Below are 23385 nucleotides of genomic sequence, written 5' to 3' on the forward strand. Positions count from 1 at the left end.
TTGTTCAAATACCAAATGCGGAAAATCATAATACATAATTAAAAAGACTCAAAACATAAACGTCATCCTTGATCTTTCCCATCAGCCCATTCATTTAGTTCTCGCCCAATACACCTGCCAAAGTTGCCACGAATCCGTCCCGCCTTCCAAGCTCATTTTCCTGCACCATCTAAAATAAAAAGGAATGAGCCTAATGCCCAACAAGGAAAAACTACTCAAGCATATCATAAATCATAAGACGTAGAAACATAAATCATAAAACATATGACGTAAAAGCATAAATCATAAAACATAAGACTACAATATTAATGACCATTAACTCAATACCATAGTATGTGATAGAAACCATCTAGGTCCTCTTGCTACTATTTAGAGGTAGGTTTAAACACAAATATAGTATATGATAAACCATCTAGGTCCTCTTGCTACTATTCGAGGTAGGTTTAGACATATCTATAGTCTATGATAATGATAAAAATCTTGGGATTCGCTTATTTGATATCTAAGCAACCATATTTCCCAACCGACTACAACATAAAACATATACATGCATACATACATACATACATACATACATACATACATACACCTAGCATATAAACATAATCACAACACATAAAATCTAACCTATTTTCCTTACCAAAAACAAAGATATTGGAGACAAGAACGGGATTGGAAACGCCTAAAACCAAATAGTAAGATCCATAAATTTCTAAAGAAATGAAGATGAAAAGAAAATCTAAACCATCAAGATAAGGACTTACCGAAAAGCTTAAGTTTTGAGGGAATCAAACACCTAACCAAAAGCCATTACAACAAGTTAGGATTTGGAAGAAAATGAAGAGAATAAGAGGAACTATAATGAACTAAACCTGAGGATTGAGAGTACCTTAGATGGCTTAGAACTTTGATCTACACCTCAATACTGAAATAACAATCTATCGTACTTCCCAAGTGTTTAGAAAAGCTTGGATTTGAAAGCTTTTACCCCCAAAACCCTAGTGTTTCTCTCTAGAACGAACTTAGCAGCTTGGAGGCTCTGAAAAATGCTTAAATGATGATGCAAACGGCTGAGTGAAAGGTCCAATTTATATAGTTCAAGGAAAAAAACTAACTCCATTAAAAATGAATAAAAATTGAATTTTTTTCTCAATAGATTCAGAGAACTCAGTCAAAGATGTTCTAGAGCATGTCCAAGTTGTTGAGGGCTATTTCTAGCTCGGATTCCACAGATTTTCAAAAATGCATAGGGAGTCGATATATCGCCCCCTATAGGCGATATATCGACTGCCCCATAATCCCGAGCCTCCGTGGTTTCGTTCATGCGAAGTCGACGTGTTTTCCGTATCAATCATAAATGATATATTAGCCCCTAGAGCTGTGATATATCGGCATACGCTGATATTTCAAACACATTTTTGCACACTTTCAGCACACTTGAATTTGTTTAAACCACTTTGACTGAGTAAAATGTGATCCTAACAGCTAAGGGAAGGTTCTAGAATTCCTAGGTTTATCCTTTATTAAATTATTCTCCTAAAATCCTCAAATTCTTAATAAACATACATGTGACAAGTGTCACGTTCTTAATTATTCTATCTAAACCATAGGTTATAATAAATATCATTTCTAGGACCAAATATATTAATCAAACATTATATTAAAATTAATATCTCTAAACTATAGGCTAAACTTATAAAATCCATAACTACCTCTATGAGTTTCTAACTAAATCCCGACTTGAACCAATAACGTCAAAAACTAAAATACTACAACACAAGCTACTATTGTCTAGCTAAGTAAAATTCTGAGATGCTACAATTCTCCCCTACTTAAAAGAATTTCATCGATGAAATTTACTTACCAAACATTTTCGGATACCGTGGTCGGATGTCTCCCTCCAACTCCCACGTTGCCTCCCGTTCTGTACTATTACTCCATAAGACCTTGACTATCGAAATGCTCTTAGACCGTAATTCCTTCATCCCCTACTCTAGGATGCTAACCGGTCTTACCTCGTAACTCAGGTCATTCTAAAGTGCTAACGTATCATACTTGAGAACGTGGGATGGGTCTGACACATATCTACACAGCATCGAGATGTGAAACACATTTTGGCTATCTCCTAGAGCTTGCGGTAAGGCTAATCTATATGCTATTAGTCCCACCTTGTCCAATATTTCAAAAGGACCTATAAACCAAGGAATAAGTTTTCCTTTCCTCCTAAACTTCTTCCGTCCTTCCATATGAGATATTCTTAAGAAGACATGATCTTCAACTTTGAATTCCACATCTCATCGCTTGGCATCCGCATAACTTTTTTGTCGACTCTGAGCAGCAAGCATACACTTTCTAATAAGCTCCATTGCCTCTTGAGCTTCTCTAACAGCTTCGGGTCCAAGAAGTTGTATTTCTCCTACCTCTTCCCAATGTAACAACGATCAACATTTCCTTCCATAAAGTAGCTGATAGGGTGCCATATTGATCGTTTTCTGGTAACTATTATTGTAGGAGAACTCTATAAGTTGAAAATACTTACTCCATGATCCTTTGAAGTCTAGTACACAAGAGCGGAACATATCTTCTAAAATCTGTATGGTACGCTCGGATTGTCCATTGGTTTGAGGATGAAATGTCGTACTGAGACTTAGCTTGGTACCCATGGCTTATTACAAGCTTCCCCAAAATCTCAATGTAAACACCGATCCTCTATCAGATACTATGGTCTTAGGGATTCCATGCAGTCATAGAATTTCTCGAACATAAATGTCTGTGGACTAGTTAGCAATGTACGTAGTCTTGGCAGGAAGGAAGTGAGCTGACTCTGTGAGTCTATCTACCACAACTCAAGTTGAGTCGTGTTGCTTATTTGTTCGTGGTAATCCTGTCACGAAGTCCATGAAATTGTCCTCCCACTTCCAATGCAGAATACTAAGCGGTTGCAATAAGCCTACGGGTCGCTGATGTTCTGCCTTTACTTGCTGGCATATAAGGTATTTGGACATATACTCTGTTATGTCTTTCTTCATTCCCAGCCACCAATATAGCGCCTTAAGTTCGTGAGTCATCTTGGTCGATCCCAGGTGAACTGAGTATGGGGCAGTGTGTGCCTCTTCTAATATCTTCATCTTAATCCCATGGTCATTCGACACGCATACCTGGCCTTTATATTTCAATAAACCCTGTTCTGATATAGAGATATCCATAGTCTTTCCTTCTTTGATTGCAGTCATATGCGATACTAACGTGTCATCATTCCCTTGCCCGATCCGTATATCATCTAGTAAACTCGACTGGATGGACAAGTTAGCTAGTTCACCAATGACTATTTCTATCTTGGCATAAATCAGCTCTTGTTGAAGCGACTTTTCCATTTCGGATAATGCTGTTAGATTTCCATAACTCTTTTGACTTAACGCATCTACAACTACATTTGCCTTTCCTGGGTGGTATAGGACTTCACAATCATAGTCCTTTTCTAGTTGTAACCACCTGTGTTTCCTCATGTTGAGCTCCTTTTGTGTGAAGAAATATTTTATGCTCTTATGGTCTGTATAAATCTCACACTGTTCTCCATAAAGATAATGGCGCTAGATTTTCAATGCGAAGATCACCGCTGCCAACTCCATATCGTGTGTTGGATAGCATTGCTCGTAATCCTTCAGTTGCCTTAAGGGGTAGGCTATAACTTTGTCATTTTGCATCAGTACACAGCCCAAACCTTGCTTCGATGCATCACAATATACTACAAACTTGTTGTTGGGTGTCGGTACACAAAGTACTGGTGCTGAGCATATTTTATCCTTGAGCAACTGGAAACTTTCTTGACATTTATCCGTCCAGTTGAACTTTTGTTGTTTCTGGGTCAGGTTGGTAAGCAGAGTGGCTATCTTAGAAAAGCCTTCTACAAATCTTCGATAATAGCCTTCTAGCCCGAGAAAACTTCTAACCTCTGACGCATTCTTAAGTCTTGACCTATCCTTCACAACCTCAACTTTAGTTGGGTCTACTGTGACTCCATCCTTGGATACTATATCACCAAGGAATGCCACTTGCAATAGCCAAAATTTTCATTCTTGAACTTGGCATAATATTGATGCTCCTTTAGTCGCAGCAGGGTCAATCTTAAACCTCGTGCTCGACTTCGTCCTTTGAGTACACCAAAATATCGTCAATGAACACTACGATGAATTTTTCAAAGTAATCCTTGAAGACCCGATTCATTAATTCCATAAATGTGGCTGGAGCTGGTAAGATCAAAAGACATAACTAGGAACTCGTAATGTCCGTATCGAGTCCTAAAAGTTGTCTTTGGTATATTCTCTTCCCTTACCTTGAGCTGGTGGTAACCAAACTTGTAGATCAATCTTTGAAAATACATTCGCTCTTTGGAGTTGATCAAATAAGTCATCAATCTGGGGTAGCTGGTACTTGTTCTTAATTGTCACCTTGTTCATCTTGCGGTAATCGATGCACATCTACATGCTTCCATCCTTCTTTATCACAAATAGAACCGGTGCTCCCCATGGTGAATGGCTTGGTCTGATTAAACCCAAATCTAAGTGCTCTTGTAACTGCGTTTTCAATTCCTTCAGTTCGATAGGTGCAATCTGGTAAGGTGCCTTTGAGAAAGGCTCGGTTCCCGGTACTAGTTCGATTGTGAAGCCAATTTCTCGAGTGGAGGGTAGCCTTGGTAAGTCATCAGGAAATATCTCTACAATTCCTTTATAATGCGGACGTCTTCAACCTTTAATGGTGTTTCCTGTGCCACATTCGTGACGCTTGCTAAGAATGTGTGACATCCTTTCTTTATCATCTTCTCATCTTTGAGAGATGAGATAAGAAGTGTCTGTAGTCCTGATACCTTTCCCATAAAACATAATTTCTGACCATCATGAGTTTCGAACGTCACTTGCTTGCGTCTATAGTCGATGGTTGCGCCATGTCTTGCTAGCAAGTCCATGCCCAAAATTATGTCGAAGTCCTTGATCTCTAGCTCTATCAGGTATCCTTCTAGGTCTGTGCCCTCAATTTTGATCGGTACTCCTCGTACTATTTGTGATGATAGAACTACTTCATCCAAAGGCAGTTCCGTAACAAACCAAGTTCCAAATCTTTCATAAGGTTTGTCTAATTTCTCTATCATTCCTAATGAGATATACGAGTGCGTTGCTCCCGAATCAAACAAGACTGAACATATATTATCGAGGATACGAAGCTAACCTATGGCCACCTTATTACTAGCTTCGGCTTCTCCCTGGCTCAAGGCAAAGAGTCTGGCTAGAACCATCTTGTTGTCCGTCTTCTCTTTTTGTTTGAGCTGTGGACAATCCTTTTTCTAATGACCTTCCTTACCACAATTGTAAAAATCTTTGGTGTTTGCATGACACTCCCCAGGATGTATTTTTTGGCTCTTGGAGCATTGAGGGTATTCTACATAACCCGGCCTATTATTACCATTGTTAGTCTGTGCTCTTTTGTCAACGCCGGCTTGCTTATTATTAGGATGGTTTCTTTTCTGCCCATTATTGTTATGCTGGTTGTTGTTGTGGTTTCAAACATTTTGAGTCTGATTCTGTTGCTTGTGTTCAGACTTGCTGGCCTACTCATTACTAACATTTTCTTGGAGCCTCTCCACCTCTATAGTTGTTTCTAAGACATCAGCATAAGAAATGTTTCCAGGGTTTGCAAGCTTGATTCCTAACTCAATCTTGGGTCTGAGTCCCCTGGTGAACTTGGTAACCATCAAGTAATTGGTTGGGACTAACTCTGGTGCAAACATGGCTAGGCGATCAAATTGTCGAGTGTACTCAACTACTGTCAAATTGCCCTGCTTCAGACTGGGAAACTCTTTCACCCTCGTAGCGATGACTACCGAATTGTTGTACTTTTTATGAAATAGCTCCACAAATCTGGCCCAAGTCGTGGTGGTGATATCATGAGTCTGTTATACCAAATCCCACCATATTCTAGTATCATTTTTAATAGGGAAGAAACGTAGGATATGTGATCCGTGTTGTCGAGGTTCGTGTTTGCTAGAATAGGCTCTACATTCCTGAGCCATTCTTCAGCCTCAAAGTGGTCGGTTGTCTCTTCAAAAATTGGAGCGTGTTGCTTACGTAGACGCTCGTAGATTGGCTCTATGTACTGAGCTAGATAAGGCGCATAGTTTTCCATTAGCCATCCCCCATATGGATATCCTACATTATTCCCTTGTTGGGGTGCTTGAGTCACTGGCTGTAACTTAGGCTGCAGCTGAGGCTGTTGTCATTGTTGCTGCAGCAGTTCTTCCACTTTTTGCTGTAACCGGATAATTTCAGCGTCATTGTTAACTGGTGGTGGTGCATTTCTATTGGCAGCAGCAGTGGTAGCACGTGTTCCCCTTCTTCGGACTGGAGGGGCCTCGTTAGTCTCTTTGGCGGTGCTGGGAGCATTGTCGTTCATGCATGCAGACCTTCGAAGCGACATCTTCAGCAAAGTTCTATCAGTTGAGAAAACACTTTAGAACTTACCCTAATAGTTTCTAAGTCAAAACTTAGCCTAAGGAAACATAACTCAGACCTATCAGTTATGATTTATTATGAAAATTTAAGTAAGTCATCTTTATAAATTAGGGTATGTTTCTAAACATAGACTATTAAGCCATCTTTATTATTTTCTATGTCTATTTCTATACACCCTATATGACTTAATTCTCAGGTTCGTAACTTGTCGTTGTTCCAAAGTTAACCATATTGAGGGAGGGCTGGGATCAGTAAAATCGTTCCCACAACTATGGCCCCCTAAACTCTCAATACATAACTCAATCCATTGATTTGTATCCACCCTCACTGTAACGACCCAAATTTACCAATAGGGCTTAAGGGCCTTGATTAGTGTGCCTGGGGGGCATAATGGGAAGTATGTGTGGATTTAATGATTAAGATGCATGATTATGATTTTAAGCATGTTATATGACTATTTGAGTATTTGAGATGCATGACTATGTGTGTTATGTTATGTGATTTGTACCACGTGGGTGTGGTGATATCAATGTGATGCACGTGCCGAGATGGTCCTAGAGAGCTAGATAACTCAAGGTCACAACGGGATTTTATACCCGGCTCGGGGGAGTCTAGGGGTACTTTGGGGATTTTGTAAATTAGTTCTTCAGAGGTAATGGTAACTGGTAATATGGTAACTTGTGTAACTGTTAGTAACCATAGAGAGTAACAGGTTTTGTTGGAAAAGTGGTAGAATGGTAATGTAAGTAAAAGGACAAGTGTGCCCTTGAGGTTTAGTTAGGAAGGGGTATTAGTGGAGGGATAAGGTGGTCTTTTGGCAGTGGTTTAGATGGCTTTGGCTGAGGGATATGGATATACACGATTCTTTTTGTTAAGTGTGACTGAAAATTAAGATTTGGAAGGCTAGAGAAATCAGGAAGGGAAAAGGGAGAATTAAGAATCAAGAAGGCAAGTGGAAGAGGAGTGGAGTTGTGTTCCTTGAGGCTAGTAAAGGGCTTAAGGGTGTGGAATCAAACACAGATCAAGGTCTACACTAAGGTAAGGATTTAGTCCCTATTTTGTTAGGTTCTGAATTTGATTTTGGAAAGAATTGAAAGATAGCCATGGCTTGTTTTGCATGGGAATTCAACTGGTTTGTCAAGGGGGAAATTCAGTTTAAAGCTTGGATTGGAGGAAGCTCAAGTTGAAATTCTGATTGAGGTAAGGGTATTAAACATGTTTGAAATCTTATAACTGTTATGGTTTAAGAATCTAAAGGTCTGGTTTGCACTTTTCTCAAGTTATGGTTTAAGGGTTTGAATCTGAAACTTAAGTATGAATTCTGGGAGTGGTTGTGTAATTGAGCTAGATTATGATGTTTATAGGTTGTTGAATGGTCTATTTGGGGTTTTTAATTGGTTTTGGAGCTTGGGTATGAGTTTGGGATGATTTGGAGTGATTTGGGTTCGGGAAAAACGCAAGGGAAAACCCAGAAATCTGGGTTTGCGAAGGAGCGTCGCGGCCCTGTTCTTGGGCGCCGCGGCGCGAGGCTGATTCTGGGCAGAGCAAGCTCTCTGACTTGCTGGGCGCCGCGGCCCTATAGGGCAGCGCCGCGGCACTAGGCCAATTTCATAGCATGGGATTTTGCAATTTTGAGCCTTTGCTCCAGGGGTTCGGGGGATGTCTTCGGTGCATTGTTTTAGGGATTTGGGGGATTCCGAGAGTGTGGGATTGGTTCCGGGAAGTAGTTTTGGATTGGTTAGTGACAAAGGATGTTTCATTTGTGTTGTGACTAGGTCTTTGGAGAGGCTCGGGGTTGAGGACCGTGCTCGCGGCTTTGAGGCATCGGAAGCTAGTGAACTGAAAGGTAAGAAAACTGCACCCGGTTGTATGACTGTGATGGGACTAAGTGCTCCCGAGAATTGTATCGTGTCAACGTTGGTATTACGCCATGGGACATGTAAAAGTGGTCCAAGAGTGCCGTACATGATATTAGCGCACGGGGTGCGGATTGGCCATTGGTAGCCAAGGACAACGGGATAACGGAGGGGGCAACCTGAGGGTGCCAGCCCTAGTTATCATTTGTGAACTGTAATTGATATGTGTTGACATGCTTAGTATGTGGAATGCTTGATTGTACCGATTGGTTATATGGTTGAGATTATGTAATGCAATGTGAGATATTGACTTGTCTGCTAACTGCTTATGCTCTGTTGTTGTTGTGTTTTCTTGCTGGGTCTTGGCTCACGAGTGCTACGTGGTGCAGGTAAAGGCAAGGGCAAGCTGGACCAAGCCTGAGATAGAGAGCTCCGAGGTGGAATGTACATAGCCAGCTATTCGATCACCATGGTCGAGGAGTGAGTCAGGATAGGGATTACCTAACTGCTCGTTTTGCCTTAGTATGGCTGGTTATTGTATCTGAACCTTATAACTTTTGTAAATGGCCTTTAAAATGATATTTTTGGGATCACGTGTAAATAAATAATGTTTCTTAATGAAAATGTGGCTTTTGAGACCAAAACGTTTTAAACCCTAGTTCCTTTATAGTTTTGATGACACTCTTTCAACTGATTGACTTGATTAGCAAGTCTGGCACTTTACAAACACATAGTGTAATGGTCCTGGCTATCCAGGGTGTTACACTCACCGAACTCAGTAAAAAAAAATCAAGCTCATACATGCCATTCAAAAAAATAACAAATTTATTCATTTGGAAAAATGATTTCACTTATTACAATAATAAATTCAAAATAAATAAAGAAACTATACTAATAATAACTAGGGTAAATCTTTAAAAATTAGAATCTTCTATATCTGACCTTTCATCTAACATATCATCATTTATTTCTTCATAATCATCATTATCATGAGCCTCGATACTACCTCGGGGAATATTCAGTAGGATATTATGCTTCTGTTCATTAGTGAATTGAAACTCAAACCTATAGGTAAACCTAAGTATGAGAAAATAAGATTGCATGGCTACTTGTAAATCATCTTCATCATCCATAGTTTTCCATAATTCTTCCAATTTTCAAACTATAGTAGGAAAATCCTTAAAAAGCCTAATTACTAGGACATATTGTTCCATGGCTCTCATCATAATTTGCCTATTGATTTGAAGGTGAACTATCTTCTTGTGAAATTTGACCAATCTCTGAGTGATTCTTTCTAGCACTCCTATTGTATCTCTTGACTCTCTAACCCTTTTCAATGCCTTAATGGCTCAGATATAATGATAGGTCAAAGCTCCATTCATTTTGACTGAAAACATAATGACTAAAAACATTAGCTTTTAACTTAAACATAGCATTCATAACATAAACACTTACATTGGCGTTTAGATCTGGAGCTTTTGAGTGTGTATCAAGGAGAACTTCATGCATATGAACCGTGACTCTGATACCAACTATAATGACCCGACTAACTTAAAGATCTTAGATCATTAAAACTACTAAGACATACTATTATTTTGGAACATATACATAAAATAATAGAACTTTATTAGAAAATAAAAAATACAGGATCCCATTGTTATTACATGAAATCATAATGCATAATTAAAAAGACTCAAAACATAAACATCATCCCTGATCTTTCCCATCTATCCATTCATTTAGTTCTCGCCCAAAACACATGCCAAAGCTGCCACGAATCTGTCCCGCCTTCCAAGCTCATTTTTCTGCACCATCCAAAATAAAAATAAATGAGCCTAATGCCCAGTAAGGAAAAACTACTAAAGCGTATCATAAATCATAAGACGTAAGAACATAAATCATAAAACATATGACGTAACACTACAAGAAAAAATACTTTCAATAAGACCAAAAAAGTATTATCAAATATATACAATAATACTTTTTGATGTGTTAAGGAAAGCGGTGTTATAGTAGGTCGGAGCACTTTGCATAACACTTTTCCATAGTTATAGATATGTGTTATGGTATAGCCTACGATAAAACCTTTGTTGTGTTATTTTAATAGTTAGATAAGTATTTCATTATGCTATTTATAAATATATTTTATAACTCTTTTTTGTACTTATAAAGTAGTGTTATAATACACTTTATAAAATACACTTTCCGCATTGTAGAAAATAGTTTGTGTAACATAATTTTATGCTTACAAACCAGTGTTATTGTAAAAGATACAATAACACATTTTTTGTATTATTCTAATATTTGGATAAGCTTGAATTATTATTATATAAACCTGTACATTATAATAATTTCTTATTGCTTTAATTCAAATCCGCTTCATTTAATATACTTAAGACACCCTTAACATTGTACAAATATATTTTTTAGTACCAATCATATGGTTCATAACACATATAACCAAATAATTGTGTCAAAATACATTCAAGATTATCTTAAAAACAATCCAAAAGTCTTAAGATATTCAACACTGCCTAATTAACATAAACAAAATATTCTCACAATAGTCAACAAAATAGTCTTAAACAGTTGCATATTCAAAAGTAAAGGTAGGAATTCACGATCTTTCAAATGTCAGCACACAAAAGCCTTCCAAATCAGATTTTCTTTTGCACTTCACTTGTTGAATCTGGTAAACAAAACATAAAAGATAAACTAATGAGGTCATGGAATATCATATCATTCATCTAAAATAGTCAATAATATCATGACACATAACCAAATTTACAATAATTGAGTTTGAATAATAAATAAGTTATTATATTACACACATTACTACAACTATCTATACTCAAGTGACCTTAGAGCTTTAATTAAATGGTGCATAATATTATTGTTTTTTCCAAGTAAGCTTAGACTTGAAAGTTGGAACTAATACATGAACATCGTAAGTTCATTTGAGAACCCTAATAGCTAGTGAAGAAGCCATGATTTACAAATAGGGGGAGCCAAAAAAAATGATATAATATAATCTATGTTTTCATACTCTATAATCTATAGTTTTTCATCTTGAAAATTCAAGTACACACAATCTAATATATATTTGTATGAAAGTAAAATGTAAAAATATAATGAATATAAATTCAGAAGAAAACAGACCTCTTCTTTACTAAAACTGTAGAGGGCAACATTCTCTGGAGATAGCCTCCTCACGAAGGGGTACTTGTCACCAAGAGCAGTGGCAGATTCTTTTAGAGATTGCAATACCTTCAGTGGTGCAATGATATAGTCAACCCTGGGAAACAAGTACAAATTAACATGAGTAGTCAGGAATTTCTAGTTATTGAATAAATCCTGCTTATTTCGAACTTCTGCAGCCATCAACTTTGATTTATGCCCATATTTGTGGATGTAATTATAAGCCTTTGTCACCTGAAAGACAGAATAATAATAGTAATGATTAAAAAATGTCCACTAGATCAATTGATCAAACAAGAAATTTCATGTTTGCTGCTGACAAAACTTTTTTCATCACTCATATGAGAAACTAATTATATGAGCTGAGATCTGGAATTTTACTGCAACATTCTCTTAAAAGTATTTTATTACCAAGAAGCACTCACTACAAGAAAATATAAAAAATTTGAGAGAGAGTAGTTGGAATGAGAATTTGAGGCAAGTACAGTCGAAACTTCAACTTTGAACGGTTGACATATATGAACTGTCTTCATTGTTATATGTATTATAATAAATCACAACTCTATGCAAGTTGGATTTAATTATTGCCTATATAAAGCATAAAAATAATCTAATGTGACTGCCAAAAGAAAAATAAATTTACACAGAATTACAATGAGGTTATATTCCCATGCCTTCCAATGTGGATGTTTCAACATTTTGCATATTGAAAATTGTTCCAAACTTTATAGCTTTTCCATCACTTCAAATTCATGGAGTTGAGATATAAATCGATGCTGATAGACGCTGAGTCTAGCTTTGAATATTGCACTACAAAAGACTGGCAGTGGTCACTTGTAGCTTTGTCTCAGAGATTCAAGTAGATAAATTTATATACACAAGTTTCATCCTTGAGTAAATAGGAAAAAATATATATAGAATGTTTTCTAAATTTCAATGACCAAGAACAACTTCTCTACCAGTAAGGTATAAAGGAATTTTGACATTTGAAAAAAATGAAAATGCTCTCATTGATACTCGGACATCTCAGTCTAAACATATGTGTGTATTTTTGTACCACTCCCAAGTTCAAAAGTAAGAAATAGTTTACTTTTTCCATGTGAAATATATATGTTTTGAACAGTAAAATACAATATGAATTTTCTGTATATATTCTTGCTAACCTGGGTTCCCATTCTGAACTTATACGGCTCTCATCTATCCAAGCTCTCATGGTGGTTGTGCTTAAGTATTCTGCAACCAAGAAAAGCTTCCTAATTTGTATTAGTGCTTTATTAAATTCCAATAAACTGATAAAATAACTATCTCTATCCAGATCACTAGTAAAAGAAAAATAGACAAGATTTAAGCATTGTGAGCCAAAACTACAAATTGTCAACACACCTGATGAATTGGGGTACATCAAGCTTGTGCAAATTGGGCAATCAACTTGTGAATAAACTCCAGTTTTCCCACCAAAAACAAGGGTTTTCTTTGCAACTCTCCTACATCATTATCTGGAATTGTATTTTGTCACGCCCTGGATAGCCAAGACCGTTACACTGTGTGTTTATAAAAGTGCCAGACTTGCTAATCAAGTCATTTAATTACTTCTGAAACTATAATGGAACTAGGGTTAAAATGTTTTGGTCTCAAAAGTCACATTTCTTATAAAGAAACATTTCCTGTTTGCACGGGATCTCGAAAAAAATATTAAGATTAAAACCATTTACAAAAGATTCAAGAATTAAATATAGTATTAGTCATATCAAGGCAAAACAGACAATTGGGCAATCTCTGCCCTGATCCACTCCTCGGTCATGGCGACCGAACAGCTGGCTGTGTATATTCAGCCTCGTAGCTCTCCACCTCAGGACTGGTCTAACTTGCTTTTGCCTTTACCTGCACCACGTAGCACCCGTGAGCCAAGGCCCAGCAAGAAAACACAACAACAGAGCAAAGTAATCAACAGATAATTCGATATCACATATTCCATAAACATGTTCTCAACCATTTAAACATTCAGAATAACCAAGTATTCAGCATACCAAACATATCAACTCATATCATACATAAATTCAAGAATGATAACTAGGGTTAGCGCCCTCAGGCCGCACCCTCCGTTATCCCATTGACTCTGGCCCGCTTAAACCGAGCTCAGTGAATATAAAGCTATCCTCGGCTACCAGTGGCCAAACCGCGCCCTGTGCGCAAATCTTGTGTACGACACCCTTAGGCCGCTTTCACATGTCCCATGGCATAATACCATCATTGACATTATTCAGATATCAGGAGCTCTTAGTCCCATCACAAACATATAACCCGGTGCAGTTTTCTTACCTTTGAATTTGCTAGCTTTGCTCAATGAAATCCTCAAGCACGATCCTTCCCGAGCCCTAGCGCGAACCTAGTCACAATCATAGGCCAAAGTCATCACCAACCCTCAAGTCCATAACCTAGCCTCGGGACCAATCCCGAGCCCTCGGGAAGTCCTAATTCCACCAAGCAGGGTGGTGGAATCGAACCTCGAACCCTTGGTCAAAAACCCTTGTAAATAACCCTAAAATCCCTTTCTGAAGACAGGGTAGCGCTATCGCGCTCATTGGAGGGCGCTACAGTGCTACAAACAGAACCAAAAGGCCCTCAGCAAGCTTGGCCTAGTGCTACAGCGCCCAAAGGCTAGCGCTAGTCACAGACTGCCAACACCACATTTTCCCTTCCTGCAATTTCCCCGAGCCAAACTTAACCAAAACTTCTCCAAACCTTTACCAAACTCAAAATCAAGCTCACTAACATGTCTAACTCATCCCAAGCATCATAACCCCATAAAATCTAACCACATGCACCTCTAATCCCAAAATTCAACATAGTCACTCCTAGACTTAAGAATTCAGCAAAACACAGTCTAAACTTCAAAGTTTAAAGCTCAGAATTTATACCTTTGATGGAAATTTGATTTCAAGTTAACTTCTTGACCTCCTTAGCTTGTTCTTCCCCAATTCCTTGGCTTGAATTCCCCTAAAGTTCCCGTCGACTCAGCTTAGACACCATAGTTTAAACTAACCAAACCAGAAACTCAAAACTCTAAAGGGTTACTTCAGATATTGATGTGTTCTTGCTAATCCCTTGCCAACCTTTCAAGTTTAGCTCAATACTCTTGTTGCTCAGCCTAACCTAGCTCCCTTCTGAGTTTTTCTCCATGAAAATTGAAGAGAAAGGGTGAGAGAATCACCAACCGACCCTAAGAAAACTGCTCTGTTTTCCTTCCTTTTTCTTCTTCTTTCTTTTCCTTCTTTTCTTTCATTCCTCTGCCTTCTACCTTTTTCTACAATTCCCACTAAGTATAAAGCCTCAGCATACTTATCTCTTGCAAGCCAAATGACCATAATGCCCTCCCTTTTAATTTTAAACCTTTAAGTGCATCTTGGGCATTTTGGTCATTTCACCCCAATTCCCACTAATTCCTCGAATGTCTCTAATATTTTTCGCTTAATTCCCGATACCTAACTAATCTCCAATTATATTCCTCAATACCAAATAATTGCTAATATATTCACTAAATTCCCATTTATACCCCAGGCTCGCCCCGAGCCGGGTACAAATCCCCACCGTGACTTTTTCGCTAACTCGCTCACTAGGATCGTCTTGACACACAAATTATAACTATATCCACATAATAATGTGGTCTCAACAATTATCGCATATATATACAGTTATGCCCTGAATGGGTCAAAATTACAATTATACCCTTTCTACCCTAATCAAGGCCTACATGCATACTAATACACTTAGTCATGCATCTCAGATATTCAAATAGCCATACAACATGCTTTAAATCATTAAATCACATATATTCCAATTATGCCCTCCCGGCACACTAATCAAGGCCCTTAAGCCTTATTAGTAAATTTGGGTCGTTACATATTTAGTGGAGCTCAATACACATAAAGCCTATCAAAACAAAGTGATGAAAACCATGAAAGTTACAGAAACATTGTCATTAATTGAATGTGATGAATATCTTGAAGAGCAAAGATGCATGTTTCAAAAGTAAACAAAATCAGCAAACTTGAAGAGCAAATACCTCACTCAATGAATTAATAAAACTAGAGTTGGTGTGCTTCGATGATTCAGGAGTAAGCTATAATGAAATTGGACATTGATTATGTCACTAATCTTGTACCAGAACTTGTTATTGTCACTCTCCTTATGGCTGTAAGTTTTCTTCAGCAGAGGACAATAATGAAGATCCATCAATCTGCAAACATACACAGAAATATATACATCTCTTTGTCAACATATACATGCATATGATCGAATGACTCATGCTTTTAATATTCACTACAACTTTTTGTACCACAACCAAGTTCAAAAATAAGAAATCTTTACTTGCTTGATGCCTCTTTTTTATAGCCACAAGCATGTCCATGCGAAATATGTTCTGAACAGTTAATATAATACGAAGAACAGTCTCTATGTAGATCACTAGTAAAAGGAAAATAAATAAAACAAGCAAGATTTAAATCATAATCATGAAGATCTAATAGAAACATTGCCATTGAATTGAAGTATATATTGAGTCTCAAAAACTTCTTGTTTCATCCTTTACAAGAGTCTTTGGTTTTGTGAACCTAAAAAGTTCATCATATTCATATATATATATATATATATATGAAAATACATAAAACAAGCAAGATTTAAATCATAATCATGAAGGCTTCTACCATGAAATTCAGATACTTTCTTGGGTGCAACAAATATAGGCACACAACAAGTATTATTACAAGTACCAAGTTTAATACAAAGAAAGAGAAAAGGGAACAAATTACACAAACATACTAGGTATTCCCTTGAAGAAAAATCTAAAGATAAGGTATAGAGATGTTTTGTCATGAAACTTACTTGCCAAGTTGAAGGAATTTTGAACAACAAACGCTCAGAAGGGACATCAATTTCATTGTAAAGCTTCAACAGATCATGAACCTGCATTGTTGATAAAGTACTTGTGCAAACCACAATAAAATTAATAACAAGTAAAGCACTAGCATCAGAGGGATAAGATAGACTACAAGTACAGCTTCAGAAACATGAAGCAGATTCGGAATACATTCCCTTTCTCATTTTGTGCCCTATATACAGTTTACAATTCCAATGAGATTTCAAAGTTTGAAAATCATTGTGCACATTGATGGTTTCATCTCCAAAATACAAATTTGATAGCTAACACAACAAAGAATCATCAATACAATGGTAAGAAACCAAAATGGGAATTACAAAAGACAAATAAATACCTTTCTAATGATGCCATGTGTGTCATATGCTAGTCGTGCATCCACTTCTGTTGAAACTCGACTAGGGACAAGTTTTGCCAAATCACCACCAACATTCACAAGAGCCTCCACCACCAAAAAAAAAAATTGTGAACTTTCTTATCAATTCAAGCAATATGCTTTCCTAATGATTGGGGCAGAATACCAATATGATTTTGTATGTACTTTACACTGATATGGTTGACAGCAGCCAAGCATATGCTTAACAAAGAACCAATTTTACAAAAAATTGAAGGTTGCAAGATGTTATTTCTGTATGAGCATTCTTTTCATTGGTTATAACTAGCCATTAGTTTTCTCTACCCAGACAATTGAAAAGTACCCAAACCAACCTATTGAAAAGTAATTCAAGGAACAAATCTTAAATTCATATTCAAACTTTTTAGGCAACTAACATTCTAGAGAATCCCAACACAATAATATGATTCAAAGAAAAAGAAAATCAGATCTAAACATTTATTTTAATAAAGATAAATCTAATTAATATATATATATATATATATCAAACTACCTCTCTCCCTTTCTTCTCGACCCTTTCTATGCAAATTAACCAACCCTCAAACTTCAACCTAGCTCTAAGCTTCAAACCCAGCCCCGTTTCCAGCCTCGCATCGTCGACCAGAACATATCCCCGTCGCTAGCCACGCGTTGTTGAGCATGTCGAGCCTCCCCATCGCCAAGTACCAAGAAGCCTCCGTCTGTACACCTGCACAAGAAAATTTCTAATCTAAGCCGATTTCTAATAAAAAATTACTCGCATGATATAGAGAAAACATCTCTACAAGCCACTAAGGAATAAAGCTTCACAACAAATTAAAATCTGCCAATTCGCTTGAAAAAATACAACTTTAAAGCCATAGAATTAAAGGAAAAGAAACCAATAACAGATCTACCTTATAGACAACCCATAATAGCAAACAAAATATAAATTAAGCAAGCCCAGTAAACCACTATTGCACGCAACAAATTTTGACCTTATAGCCATCACTACAAAATCACATAAACTAGCACACAAATTAGATTTAACCAAGACCCAATTGGAAGGTTGATTTGGTGAAATTATTTACCTCTGTTTAAAATTACAAGATCAACAACAATAATAAAACCAAGAAGTTAAAACATTAAAGGTTAGAAAAAAGAAATATCATTGAGATAATTGAACCCACAAAAGGACCAAAAATTAGCGCAGAGAAAAACAACTTGACCAAGAATCTTACAAATAAAGGTAAAGAAAACCCATATTAAGAAGATTAATAGAATCCATAAATATAGAGCAAATAATAAAGGGGAGAAGACAAATCTGTTTTAAGGCCAGAGTGAAGGAGATAAGAGCTTGAAGATGAAAATTGATGCAACCCTTTCTGGTTTCTCTTCGGAATAGTATTGATCTTCTTCAGTTGCTGCAAACTAAGGTCGCTTAATTGAGACGTAGCGGCGTTGGAAGGAATTTGTGGCGGTTGTTGGTGGAGATCGTCAGCAACGTCACGTCTCTTGATCTGAACCGGAACAACAGATTTAGGAACCGCCTCTGCGGTGGCCTTGAATCAATATGCTTTGATTTACAACAAAAATGAATTTAAATTTGTGAAACTACAGAGTATATGGAGTAGCTTATATATGACATGAGACATAAATTTAACTTGAATTTAATTGCATATAGCCTACACCCAAGACTTACTTGCTTTGATTTCATTAATAAACATCATGTCTTACAAATAAATTTATGCAAATATATAAATAATGAAGAAAAAAACAATATATCACACACATGATAAACAACACAAATCTACTGAGTCATTCGCTATTGGGCATTCATTCAAACATCCTGATTGCATAAACTATAATCTATATATAATGTATAAATTGTTCATTAGTTCATAGCATTGAGAAATGGTTATAAACTCAAATTTGTTCTTACAATCGATGGTCCCTTATAACTTTATTTATCATAGAGCTATGGCTCTATGCAAAAGTAAATGGAATGTTCAGAAATCTCAGCCAATATATAAATATATATATACAAAAATTGAGTTCTATAAAAAATGGAAAGTTCAGAAATCTCAGCCAATTTTCTATCATCATCCAAAAACAGAAAACTCAGAACTAAGACAAAAACATAGGCAAATGCTAAATCTATATTATATACAAAATTTGAGTTCTAAAGGAAAAGAGTTTGGAAGAGAAGCTTATTTAATTACTTGAAATGAACAAAAAGTTCTAAGCTTTCTTCTTCAACTTATGGGGCCAAGGATAAGCTTGGGTGCCAGCCATGGACTTCATCTGAATGTGATTATGGTCAAGTGGAGTAGCAGTGGCCAAGGCCTCATATGAACCCAATCTCCTAACCCCAATGCTGTTCAACACCAGAGCATAAGTCACCATGAGTATCACAAAAACAACGAGTACATAGACCAAGAAAGCCAGATCCAAAACCGTGGTGGCTCTCAAGCTCGACTCCTGCAAATCACATTAGGTGGAGCCCTCAACACCACTGACTAAGACAAAGATCTTCACCAAACTTACAGAAATCTAATAATAAAATTGAATTACAAATCAAAATATATTTTTTAACAATGAAATTACCTGATGTGAAGAGAAGGATGAAATAGATTCGACCTTGATAACAATATGGAGGGAGGATCTTGAGAGAGATGGTGGAAGAGGTTTCACGGTGGAGGAGATAGAGGAGAGAGGCGTTGAATGAGGTTTCGCGGTGGAGGAGACTGTGGGTGTGATGGGAGAAAATAGCAATTAGGTCATGTGTGAACAGGTTGAATAGTGGAAAGCAGGAAAGAGATGCCCGCTTAAAATTTTAATTAGGCGCTATAATTTTTTAGTGACCCGCTTAAAATTTTAACATATACCATAATACTTTTTTAATAATATTAGATTTCAGTGTTATGGTTAGTAGATTTTGTTGTAGTGTAAAACCGAAAACATAAGACTACATTATTAATGGCCATTAACTCATTACGGTAGTATGTGATGGAAAACCATCTAGGTCCTCTTGCCATTATTTAGAGGTTGGTTTAAACACAAATATAGTATATGATAAACCATCTATGCAACGCCTTGGGTAGCCAAGACCATTACACTGTGTGTTTATAAAGGTGCAAGACTTGCTAATCAAGTCATTTAGTTAGAAACATGTTATTGAAACCATAATTGAACCAGGGTTAAAAGATTTTGGTCATAAAAGATTAATTTCATTTAGATAAACATTTCGTACATGGGATCCCAAAAGAAATAGAGTTTAAAAGACAGTTTACAAAAATGCCAGGTTGTAAACAAGTACTGGCCACTCTAAGGGCAAAACATACATTTAGGCTTCTCCTGTCCTGTACCACTCCTCGTCTGTGGCGGCCGATCAGTTGACTATGTACATTTAGCCTCAAAGCTCTCCAACTCAAGACTGGTCCACCTTGCTCTTGCCTTTACCTACACCACGAAGCACCCGTGAGCCGAGGCCCAGCAAGAAAGCCACAACACAGAGTATAAACGGTAAACAATAGTTAGATATTTCATGACTTATCAATCAGATACAAACATGTCATATTGCTCAAATAAACAGTGATATCAATCTACAAGCCAATAATCAGTTATTCAGATAACATACTTGCCACAACCACCAGTTTAAACAACATTAAACATATCATGCCAAAATCCAGGGTCAGTGCCCTTAGGATGCACCCTCTGATTATCCCACTGACTCTGGCTCGCTTAGGCCGAGCTCAGTGATTATGTACTTAACCTCAGCTACCAGTGGCCGAGCTGCGCCCTGTGCTCAAATGTTGATTCCGGCACTCTTAGGCCATTTAGCACATGTCCCCATGGCATAATACCATATGATGACATCACATAAAAATATAGGGAACTCTTAGTCCCGACATATTCACATAACCGGGTGCAGTTTCTTACCTTTGATTCCGATTGCTTTGATTAGTGAAATCGACCTTCAAGCACGATCCCGTCCGAGCCCTAGCGTACACATAGTCACAACCATAAATTATAGCCATCACTAACCTTTAATTCTGTAACCTAACCTCGGGATCAATCCCGAGCCCTCAGGAAGCCCTAATTCCACCAAACGGGGTGGTGGAATCAAACCCCGAGCCCCCGGGCAAAAAGCCTAAGAAATTACCCAAAAATCCATTTTTGAAGACAAGTTAGCGCTACAGCACCACAAAGTGGGTGCTACAATGCTAAAGCAGAGACAAAAATGCCTGGAAAGCTAGGCCTAGCGCTGTATCGCAGTAAAGCTAGCGCTACAACGCTACTCTCAGCACCAGAAAACCCCCTGAATTGTCCTTCGAATTTCCCCAACCCAAACCTCCCTAAAACCCCTCCAAACCTCAACCACATTTCAAAATAAGCCTACCATCCACTACATCTCATCCCACATGGCCCAACAACATCAAAGTTGGCCACATGCACCACCAAACATTGCAAAACAAGATTTAAACTTAAATCTCAAGAACTCATCAGAAAAACAAGAAATAACCCAGCAACTCAGATGATCAAGCTCAGAATTCCTTACCTTTGATGGGGAATTCGACCCTAGGTTGTCCTCTAAGCCTTTCCATCCTTTAACTCCTTAGTTCCCAAAGCTTAATTCCCTTAACTTCAATCCAAAACCCAAGTTCAGAAATCAATTCTAACAAAACTCAGAAAACTCATCAAAACCTTTAAACCTTACCTCAATTGAGTAGTTAATTCCTGCTAAATCCTCTAGCTTCACCAAGGATCCTATCCCAAAGCTGGAGCCTAAGCTTTCTCTGAGTTACAGCTTTAGAAATCCTCAAGAAATGGTGAAGAATGGGCAAACCGAGTGAAGGAGAAGGAGGTAAGCTCAAGTGTTCTGTTTTCTCTTCTTTCCTTCTTCTTTTCTTTTCTTTCAACTTCTACTACTTTCTACAAATCCCACTAATTCTATAAAGGCAGAATGACCCCTTACCCTTTTTTAAATCAAATGACCATTTTGCCCTCCCTTCAAGACCTAAGCCATTAAACATACCAAGGGCATTTTGGTCATTTGCTCCCAATTCTCGCTAATTCCTCGAGTGTCCCTAATAATTACCACTTAAAACCCGTCACCTAATTAATTACCAATTATTTTCCTCAATCTCAAACAGTCTCCAATATATTTCCCAAATTCCTAGAATTACTCCCAGGCTCCCCCGAGCCGGGTATAAATCCCCACCGTGACTTTTTCGCTAAACCGCTCACTAGGATCTCCTCGAGTCACAAGCTGCGAATATATTCACAAAATAATGTCGTCTCAACAATTTATCACAAATAATTACATTTATGCCCTCAACGAGCCAAAATTACGAATATTCCCTTTTAATCTAATCAGGGCCTACATGCATACTAATACTCATAATCATGCATCTCATACATCTAAATAATCATATAAGCATGCTTATCACATAATCATGCATTTAATCATTTAAATCACACATAATCCAATTATGCCCTCCCAGCACACTAATCAAGGCCCTTAAGCCTTATTAGTAATTTTGGGTCGTTACAATCTAGGTCCTCTTGCTACTATTCGAGGTAGGTTTAGACATAACTATAGTCTACGATAATGATAAAAATCTTTGGATTTGCTTATTTCCTATCTAAGCAACCATATTTCCCAAGTGACTACAACATAAAATATAGACATACATACATACATACATACACACACACACACATACATACATACATACATACAGATAGCATATAAACATAGTCATAACACAAAATCTAACATATTTTCCTTACCAAAATCTAGGATCTTGGAGACAAGAACGGGATTGGAAACTCCTAAAACCAAACAGTAAGATCCATAAGTTTTCTAAAGAATTGAAGATGAAAAGAAAATCTAAACCATCAAGATAAGGACTTACAAAAACCTTAACTTTCGAGGGAATCAAACACCTATCCAAAAGACATTACAACAAGTTAGGATTTGGAAGAAAATGAAAAGAATAAGAGGAACTATAATGAACTAAACCTGAGGATTGAGAGTACCTTAGATAGATTAGAACTTTGATCTACACTTCAATACCGAAATAACACTCTATCTTACTTTCCAAGTGTTTATAAAAGTATGATTTGAAAGATTTTAACCCCAAAATCCTAGTGTTTCTCTCTAGAATGAACATAGCAGCTTGGAGGCTCTGAAAAATGCTTGAATGATGATATAAATGGCTGAGTGAAAGGTCCTACCTATAGAGTTCAAGGAGTGAAACTAACTCATTTTAAAATGAATAATTAATTGAATAAAAATTGAATTTTTTGCTCAACGAATGGTCAGAACTCAGTTAAAGACGTTCAAGAGCAAGTCCAAGTTGTTGAGGGTTGTTTCTAGCTCAGATTCCACGGATTTTAAAAATTTCATAGGGAGTCGATATATCGTCCCCTATAGGCGATATATCACCTGCCCCATAATCCCGAGCCTCCGTGGTTTCGTTTGTGCGAAGTTGACGTGTTTTCCGTATCAATCATAAATGATATATCAGCCCCTAT

General features: G+C 37.2%; 1 long non-coding RNA gene across 1 annotated transcript; it reads right to left on the minus strand.

Moving 5' to 3' along the window:
• Positions 1 to 16397: 16397 nt before the first annotated feature.
• Positions 16398 to 17504, minus strand: LOC133826981 (uncharacterized). Its single transcript, XR_009889690.1, has 3 exons — positions 17378 to 17504; positions 16828 to 16932; positions 16398 to 16519 (listed from the first exon to the last, which is right to left on the minus strand). It is a non-coding gene; the product is annotated as an uncharacterized LOC133826981 (long non-coding RNA).
• Positions 17505 to 23385: the final 5881 nt, after the last annotated feature.

This window comes from Humulus lupulus, chromosome 1, assembly GCF_963169125.1.
Source record: "Humulus lupulus chromosome 1, drHumLupu1.1, whole genome shotgun sequence".
NCBI lineage: Eukaryota > Viridiplantae > Streptophyta > Magnoliopsida > Rosales > Cannabaceae > Humulus > Humulus lupulus.